Below are 10,080 nucleotides of genomic sequence, written 5' to 3'. Positions count from 1 at the left end.
CTCTCTCTCTCTCACACACACACACACACACACATACTCACAATACATACGCACACATAGAGAATAAACAATTGTGAATAAACAAGAAGACAACTTCCCTAACACGTATCTCAGACAAAGCAAGCGATCTGCGGGAAGGATGGGTGGAGGTAGTGAGCTCCAGGGCCCCTGTGGCCCTTTTTGGTAAGGCTCTCAACTAGGCTCCCATTCTCTTATTCTGGTTCTGTAGGCCTCTGTCTCCACCCTACTTAGGTGAAGGGAAGGATAGACACCCTGTATTTAGGAATAAAGTGACGACCCACTTCTTGGCCGACACCCATTTGCTTCACGCAGCAAGCGCTATCCACCAGACTCCCACCAACATATTCATCGCTGCCATTTAATTAAACTAGCTGTGACCCACACATGCTTGTGGTCTCCCACTTTCTAGGTAAGGAAAATGAGGAGCCAGGCAGCTTTAAACACCTCGCCTGCGATCCCACGACTACTAGTAGGCCACGGGGGTGAAGTTTTGAATGCGGTCTGACTCCAGAGTTTGCGCTCCGCCCTGTGCACCACTTCTGTGCATCTTAATTAAATGATTGTAAGTCTGTCAGGGATCACGTGGCATTCAGCACCATCCTGAAACAATACCTGCCATGCCAATGTCCAAGAAATAATGAATGCATGCATGCATGCATGAATGCATGAATGAAACATAGGCTCCACATGCTGCTCTTCCTCTCCTCCATGCTCTCCAAGGAACTAATAAGGCTTGGATTCAAATCTCTTGCTTTCTCTTTGAATCTGATTTTTTTTTTTTACCCAATCTGTCCAAATTACATGCAAGCGGGGCTCCATCCATGAAGAATTCAGGTAAATAGATTTTTAAAACAAACACCGTCTCCCCTAAGTCACTGCAGTGCATTTGCCTGGGAAAGAGTTTGTCGGTGATGTCAGAGGGGCCCAGTGCCCCTTTGTGACCGCCAAGAGGAAGCCCCGCCTGGTGATTACAAGGATATCTGAGCCCTGGGATTAAATGGTGATTAGACTCCTTCTGGTGGCAAAGCTGCCTCCTAACAAGATTAATTTGGGGGCGAGGAGAGGGTAATTATTAATGTATCCGGAAGGCGGCTCCAAGCACTGTTTCCCCAATGAGAGATCTCAGTTTATTTATAGCTCCCTCTCAGGAGGAACATGGTACAGGGCTTGAGAGAGAGGAAAAGAGAGAGGGAGGGGAGGGGGAGAGAGAGAGAGAGAACCAGGCCAAGGTGCAGTCACAGAACTTGGAGGATAATTGACTGCTTCAAGTTCAAGGACTTTCGCAGTAAGCAAGAGCCTTTCAAACTCCCAGCATCCTCTGCTCAGGCAACAGGCCAACAACAACTCGTGCTGCTCTGATATTTAAGATCCACCTGTCCATGTCCCCTCCAGTGCCACCTCCTCACGGACACCCCCATCCCCCCAACACACACACTAGCCCCGATCTTCCACCTCTCAGCTCCTGTCCTGTCCACAACACTGAGACTGGAAAGACCCTGCCAACAAAAACAGACACACACCATACTTCTCTTCTACCTCGACCAGTTCCCATCGCAATCAGAACCAAGCCAGACTTCCAGGAAACCACAACACCCTACTGGGCATGGCCCCCGATATTTCCTCCACCTTACCTCTTCCCCTCTGCACCCCTCTTTCATCCTGACCAGCCAGACCAGTCACTGGGAGTAGCTCAAACACAAAGAGCATGCGCACAGCACCCTTTTAAGTCCAGACTCCTTTTCTTGTTTTCCCTGCTTTGCTCTCTCTCTGTAGCTCTTATCACAGGCTGGCATGGTGTATGGCTACCTCTTGTGATTTTCTGCACAGTCGTCACAAACTCTCTATTAGCCATGCCTGGGCCTTTCCTCATGGGAAGGTTCCCTCCCCAGCTCCATCCACTCAATACAGAACCTTGTTTATGGTGTGATTCTGTTCAAAGTCCTTTTATTTAATATATCGTCATTCATGAACACTGAACTGTGGTCGACAGCAACATAACTCCAGGCTGAACAAAGCTTATCTAATATGCACATTGCAGCTTTCTTGTGTTTTGAAAATTCTAGATGACCCCTTAGCACTGTGGGGGGGGGGGATTTGAAACAGCTCATGAACAGAAAATTCGTGAAGGGGAACATCACTGTTCAGTAATGTGTGCTGTATGTATGTGTGTGCATGTGTATTTTACAGGAGCACAGATTTTCTTTATTTAATTTCCATTTGTTTTAATTCTGCAGGATTACAGCATCACACACATCCTGTGTCTGATGGCCTTAGCAGGAAGGTTGCTTCAGAATTTGGCACGAATCATGACAGAGTTTCCATGGGCACGAGTTACCTTTCCCCAGACGACTGGTTCGGTTAGGTTTGTCACCAGGAGTCACTGTGGGTTTTATTTTTTTTGGGGGGGTTGTGCTCTATAAACACAAGCACATCTCTTGTCCAACTAGAAATAGCTATCACCTTCAGTTTTAAGGAGAGCCGTGTGCTCCCCCTTTGCTTCCAGAGACCTCATTGATAGCCAGCAAAAGGGGTCCTGCATCACAGCCTTCCTTCCAGACATTTTGCCTTTTAGAAGTCCTGTCCCCAGTAGGCCTCCATAGGCTCCAAGATGGCAGAGAGAGGAAGGCCAGCAACCTATTTTTCAAGGTGGAAAAGAAAACTATGTAACGTGAAGGTGTTTGTGACTCACTCCTATAATTTGAGCTACTTAAGGAGGTGGGGATCTGAGGATCCAAGTTCAAATCCACTCTGGCAGACCAATCCAAGAGAGTCATTTCTTCAATTAATTAATAAAAAGCTGCTATTGGAGACATGGCGGAAGTGGTTGGTTGAACACCAGTGCTGACATCCATGCCCTCCTCCAAAAAAAAACAAAAAAGACCCCAAAACCAAAAAACACCTTGGAGACAAAATAAGGCTTAGCGTTCAAGCCCTCGTAGTGGCACCAAAGAAGTAAGCAAACAATGACGATAAAAAAATTACTATGTCTCGAGACATACATTCTCATAATGTTTTTCCATGAGACTTTTAAAAAATAAATAATGATTGTGTGTACAAGATGATCTTATATTTTTTTTAATCTACAAATAAAACGTTTTAGCAACATAAGAAAGCTCTGCACTAGTAAAGCTGGTAGAAGATGGGGAACAGTTCCACCTCCTCGCACCTCAGACGGGCACTCCCTGGCTCCACTCCTGCAGAGTTCTGCTTATGTCCGTACAAGCCTGCAACAGTGCCGCAGGCATTAATGGGGGGCTACAGATAACTGGGCTAGCAGGAGACCTGTCTAATACAGACAGGTCTGCACAATATGAGAATGGACCTGTATATCTTACAAGACATCCATTTATTATCCGAAGTCCCCCAACCAGAATATAAACTCCAAGAGAAGCACATTTGCATCTGTTTCCGTAAACTGTTGCATCTTTGACAACTAGAGCATTTTCAATTCCTTAAAGACCGTTGGCTGCTTAAGAAAGCCTGAGGCCGTGGAGCCTAAATGTGCAGAGATCCAGCATGTCTACGTGAGGGAGGATCTTAGAGAACTGTTAGCCAGTTAGTGGTGACTATTGTGGAGGAGAAGCAAAAGCCCAGAGAGAGTCAGTGATGACCCAAAAGACACACAGTTCATCTGGGGCAGAATAAGTTCATCCCTAAGCTATGGCTCAGGGTTTCCTTCTACCTTGGCTATCCTGCCAGCACCTTATAGATGGAATCTCCGTTATTACTGGGCCGTCTCAGGGTATCTGGCTTTGTGCTTCAGAACAAAGTGAGCGTTCAATAAATGCTGACAGATCCGATTACAGGAAAGGAAGGGAGAATTCCCAGAAGATCAAAAGGCAGCCTGCACTTTCAGCTAAAGTCAATCACTCCAGCTGGAAGGACTGACTTAATTTTTAAGCATTAACTCTAACGGGGGAAAAAAGTTCTTGAGGAAGAAAGTAGGGCTGTATGTATAAGACTTCCAAGGAATGAAAAACTCATATTGGCTTTAAAATGAATGGGAGAGGTGGGGGGATTGTTTATTGACTGGGGTAACAGAAAAGTCCAGAATTAGGGTGGATTTCAGGTGTGGTTTTCTCCAGAGAGTGAAAATAGAGTTTGCCATTTTGCAGCTCTGTTTCTCTGCAGTTGTCTTATCCCTGTCTGCAGAGTCCAGAGGAAAAGAGTTGTATGTTCCGGAGTTCCCACACAAGACCCAAGAATCACTCTGCTTGGATGGGCTTATGTCACTCATCTACCCTTGAACCAATCACTTTAGCCAGAGAAGGGTAGAAGCTGTTGATTGGCTGGATAAGTCATATGCACTAACCATAGGGTCAGATGAGGGTGTCAATAGCCAAAGAATCTTCTATCATAATTTAGTTTTTTGGTAGAAAGAGTAAGGGAATAAATTCCACAAAATGATTGATTTTTTTCAGTACAATAAATACTTAGGGGAGGCCATACAGCTTCCAGAGACTCTCAAAGAAGGAATAGAATTTGAGAAATGGCTAGTTAAAAAAAAAATAATTTCCCCTACAAACATTATTGTTCCACATCTCATGCTAAAGTCTGGGGATATGGAGTGAAAAATCTTGACCAACCCTTCCTTCCTTCCTTCCTTCCTACCTTCCTTCCTCCTTTCCTTTCCCTTCCCTTCCCTTGCTTCCTTTTTTCTCTCCTTCCTTTCCTTCTTCTCCTCATTCTTTTTTTCTATCATTATAAGATAAAATATTTTCAGAATAGTTAAGACTATTCAGGCAAACACAAATCCTGTTGCAAGAAAAATATCTAAGTATATAAAAACTGAAATGAAGGGAGGAGGAAGTCTTGATTTATACCCACAAAAAAAAAAGAAAAAAAAAACAGCATTGTTTTGGTGTCATTTTCTCCTAACATTCTCTCTTAGGATATCATACATATGCAAGAGGAAAAAACATCTGCCATGGTAAGCAAACTCTTTGGTGGAGTTCAGCCAGTCCCCTAACATTTGCCGTGTTGGTGAATGTCACAGAGTCAAGGGGCTTTTCCATAAGCCACTCTGCATTCCTGCCCTCCACTGAAGTCTGGCCTCACACCCAGAGAGGCTCCCAAGACTTTGTCCTCCTGCTCTTGTCAGACAGCGACTCCGCGATCGAGCGTTCTGGCAGAGCAGGGACACTGGACAGGAGCCTCTCCTTATCCCACTGATAGCTACCAGGAGGGGGAAAAAAGAGTTCTTTGCAGAAACCTTTTGATATTGCTTCGGATGTACTTGCTTACAGTATGTGCTGAAGTCTGCAAACCATGCAGGCAATGCTCAGATTCAGAGCTCAGCAATCCCAGCAATGATGAGCTTTGGGGAGTTTGGGAAGTTTTGAACTCCTATGGGTTCTGTGAGTTCACTGTGTCACGAAGTTTGCCCAGACAGGGACATGAGTGGCCCTGGATGCCAGGTGATGGGCTGACGGAATTGCCTAGCACCAAGCCCTGAAATAGACTAGATGCTAAGTAAGAGTGAAGTCCTTTTAGAATGTAGCAGCAAAAGGAGGAGGAGGCGGAGGAGGCAGAAGCAGCAGCCCGGCGCCGGTGGCTCACTCCTAGCTACTCAGGAGGCTGAGATCTGAGGATCTCCGTTCAAAGCCAGTCCAGGCAGGAAAAGTCCGTGAGATTCTTATCTCCAGTAAACCACCAGAAAACCAGAAGTGGTGCTGTGGCTCAAATGGTAGAGTGCTCGCCAAGAGCTGAAGAGCTCAGGGACAGTGTCCAGGCCCAGAGTTCAAGCCCCACAACTGGCAAAAAAAAAAAAAAAGGAAGTGCCAGATAGGTGTGTTTATTTATTGGTGTTTTACAAATTAGCTTAAGGGGGAAGGGGAAGTGAAGTACAGATGGATTGGCTGGTGTATCTGACACGTTAAACAGAGGACTGGTTTGAGAATGGAACAGAGTCACGGATGCCATTGTGGGTGTGAGCGTTGTAGGTCTCTCCATCTCTTGGATTGCTTCTCTGTATAGGGTGATCTAGGCTTATGTTCACATTCCACACAGGCTTTCTCTCCATGTGGAGGAAATATTGGGGTCCCCAATTACTATTGTTCATTCTGCCTTGTGATATGTAAGGCAATGCTTTTTGCTCTAGCACCAAATAGGGAATTGCAAAGGGAATGCTCTGACTGGCCTGGCTTAAGTAGAATACCAATTTGGGGAACTAGAAGGATGGGGTTGCATGACATGTCAGTCTTGGAGGGTACATCTATCTTAATGGTAAGGTCACCCAATTAAGCAAATTAAAAAAAAAAAACAGTGTAAGTATGGGCAACACACGATTCCTTCACTATGAGAAATGTGGAATTAACTGGATGTCTTACGCTTTATCTAACATCTTAACGGAGGCAGGATGAGAATTCTGTGGAAAATTCACCCGGTCCCCTGCTAGGGAAGAAAAAGAGATATCCACAAGACCACTCATTGGGTAAACTGAGAAAATGTTGTCTTTGGTTCTGTTTCTCTTAACTTTTTTCCACACTTGAAAGAACACATAACTTGATGGGGAAAACTAGAAACTCTGAGCCAATGTTTGTCTGGTTTAAAATTTAAAAAAATAACAAGCTCTAGAGAGTATGATGTTAACAGTTCTGAGATATAAAAGGAGTCCTGGCCCAAATAATGGCTTTCAGAAAGATAGGGTGAACTCAGTTAAGAAGACTTATCTGCTACATGACTCCATTGAATAATATGTCTATTTCCATAGTAAATTTCCCAAGAGGGAAAGGGCCTATGTGATTTTCCTCAATTACCTCAGACCATGGAAACATAAAACAGCTTTCTGGGAAACAGCTTTCTGCAGGAATTACAACATCCTGGAAGGGGCAGGGCCAAGTTCTTAACTAGCTTTATCTTCAATGGGATGGCTCTGACACACTCAGTCCTCTCTACTACTCCAGGGTATGTATGAAGGACAAAATAAAAGGAACTATTGCTTCTATTTTCAACTAAAATTAAGATACAGGGATTGCAATGCGTCCCTCCCCCCGCAAATAAAAATGTCCATCATCCAAACATCTGAACATTGTGTCCTAGACAGCTGGTCCAATTCAAGTTCCATCATCTTTTTCAACTTCTCTCTGCAGGCTTTTTGCTTTACACTTCTGTTCCTAAATTATACCTCCCAGCATGCATTGCAACAGGAAGCAGAGAGAGAAGAAAAGATCAAATTCCAATGTCTTTTTCACTCTGGAAGGGCGCTCTACCGCTTGTGACATGTCTCCAGTCTCATTGACTCTAATTTCTACAGTGTTTAAGTGTTGGTTTATTTTTTTTAAGTCTGGACTTTTATTTTCACAAATTCACAAAAATCAAGAGCTGGAGGGAATTTTAATAGAAGAGGAGAAAGGAATCTCACTGTGACCTCCAAGCCAATGGCTTGATCGAGTTAATTTCTCTGCATGAAAAGACTTTGGGAGTAAAAGGTTTTTATTCCTGTCTGCTGCCGCTGTTTTATACTTCTCTCAATGACACACTATTCTGCATTCCCAAGGAGCTCTCAGCTGCTTATTTAAAAGCTTGTCAACCTCTGCCCCTCTGCCAAGTTTCTTCTAAGGAACAACATCCAGGAAGCTTCTGTTTCCTTTGTGCCCCCCACCCTCCATCCTCCACATTCTGTTTGCTCTCCACATCCCATTGAAAATTGGATACTGGGAGTTGCCTGCTATGATAATGAACCATTCATGTTTCAACTTGAAAAGGCATTTAAGACACCTGTTTTCATTAGTAATTATAGATAATTGCTATGGTGGATAGTTTTTCTCCCCTTTAATTATGGTACAGAAAAAAGGTCTTTAAGAAATGGAACAATTAATTTCCTGAAACCTTACTGAGAGCAAAGTATGATGTTAGCCCTCTCTTTGGAAAGTATTTGTAGGTAATTGGCTTGGATGCTTGCAAGGGGGAGACATAAATTATATTCTGGAGTCTGTCTCTGACATATCTCAGACATGGATGCCTATTTTTAATATTTATATTTTTTGCCTGAGTTCACTCATTCATTCTACAAACACTTATTGAATGATTTTTTGTGGGCCAGTTGCCTTATCAAACACCGAAAGTTCAATGACTACTTATTCATCTACTTATTCATTCAACAATTAGATAATTGCTATGCGCAAAGCACTAATATTTAAAAACGGATTGCAATTGTGAAGGCTCAGTATGACTAGGCAAATCAGTTCTCCTAAAAAATAATGTTCCTGTTGTTGTCTGAGTTTGTATTCCACATCTAAGTTGTTTTTTTTTTAAATTACATTTACATCATGAGCAATCTACATACTTATTGAGAGTAAGAAAGTAGTTTAATGAATCATAGTAATCTCCAGTCATTAATAAACAGATACAGGGTACTGCTCTATATAGGATACAGGATACACATACACACACACGCACACACATTAGGATATATATTAGATATAAATATATATATGTGTGCGTGTGTGTGTGTCCGATATACATAAAGAAATGGGAAGACTGGGCCTAGCCAGCACCATCTTGGCCACATGGTGGATAGGGAATTGGGTTTAACTGGAGCCATCTGTTCTTCATAATGGAGGAAGGTGAATCCCATCTCCCAGGTGATGGGTGTGCCCATCCTAGAGACGGGGGCCAGGACTTGGAGGACCTGTCATTGGACCTGTCAGTCCTGTGCCTTAAACTTGGGAGACTCTCCAGTTTCCTGTGACCCTGCCCCTTGACCTGACCCTATTTAGACCTGGACCACCTCAGGTTCCAATTACGCCAGGCTTCATGCTCTCATGTTCCTGTGTCTGCTGTCTCTCCTCCAGTCACCATGGCATCCCACTACAGCTCTCTATTGGGCTTGATGTGGTTTGTTGGTATTGCTTTTCTGCTCTTTCTTTCCTCTCCTGCTCTCATGGCTCAGTTTTCTGACAGTGTTGAGTGTATTTGAGGGGCTGCAGGTCCTGGTGATGAGAGTCCACCTGCCACCACTGGCTCTCCAATAAACACTCCAATTCAACCACTTAAAATGTGGCTTATAGCTGGGCACCGGTGGCTCATGCTGTAATCCTAGCTACTCAGGAGGCTGAGATCTGAGGATCTCGGTTCAAAGGGCAGAAAAGTCCGTGAGACTCTTATCTCCAAAAAAACCACTAGAAAATCGGAAGTGGTGCTGTGGCTCAAGTGGTAGAGCGCTCGCCTTGAGCTGAAGAGCTCAGGGACAGCGCCCAGGCCCAGAGTTCGAGCCCCATTACCGACAAAAAAAAAAATATGGCCTCTCTGTTTCTTGCAACAGAGATTTACCTTACAACAAACAATAGGATATCATATCCATCCCATATATGTCATATACCCTATATATACATCATATATATATATCTCCTATATATCAGTACATCACATAGATCTTATATATGCCATATATGGTATACATAGGAGAGATACATGTATATGACACATCATATATGATATACATCCAACGTATAACATGTATTTCTTCTACTTGTATCATATATACTGTCTCTCTCTATATATATGATATTGTGGCTGTTATATATTATATATTCTATATGATAAACATAGCCTATATGTATGTAATTATATTCAATTTTGAATGGTGGGGAGAATCTAATTTAAAACAGTTCTGCAGTAGGCAGTAACAGGCTCTTCCCTTCCCAATCAATAGCCAAACTTTCAGCTCCTCACACTGCTCACCCCAGGGCACCCATCTGCTGCTGGCATCCGGAGAACCACACTAGGAGGAACAGAACAGCCCCTGAAGAGGACATTTCACTATCAATCAACTGCAAGAGGCCTCCCCAGAGTCCCTAAATTCCTCCACAACAAAGTGAGCAGATTTTAACCAGCAGCTGCATTTGAAATCCATGAATATGCAACCCTCCCCGGCTTCCCTGAATTAGAAGCGGGGTGGGGAGCAGGAGAAGGTGAAGTATCAAGAAACAGAGATAATTGGACCCTTAATGTTTGATACTCTGGGCTGTTGTTCTCTGAAGGTGCAGGTTTCCTGCCTAGCAAGCTTGTGAGGGATTTAGGTTGAGGCAAATACCATGGGTATTATCCATTAGAACA

At 43.6% G+C, this 10,080-nt stretch overlaps 1 pseudogene; it reads right to left on the bottom strand.

Annotated features, from left to right (window-relative positions):
- Nucleotides 1-2,257: 2,257 nt before the first annotated feature.
- The window catches only part of LOC138814446 (large ribosomal subunit protein eL33-like), a 30,961-nt pseudogene continuing 23,138 nt past the window's right edge, over nucleotides 2,258-10,080 (bottom strand).

The sequence above is a fragment of the Dipodomys merriami genome, unplaced genomic scaffold (genome assembly GCF_024711535.1).
Source record: "Dipodomys merriami isolate MVZ:Mamm:240054 unplaced genomic scaffold, mDipMer1.0.p SCAF_60, whole genome shotgun sequence".
Lineage (NCBI taxonomy): Eukaryota > Metazoa > Chordata > Mammalia > Rodentia > Heteromyidae > Dipodomys > Dipodomys merriami.
The sequence above is the reverse complement of the archived record's forward strand: the minus strand, read 5'-3'. Positions and strand labels throughout refer to the sequence as shown.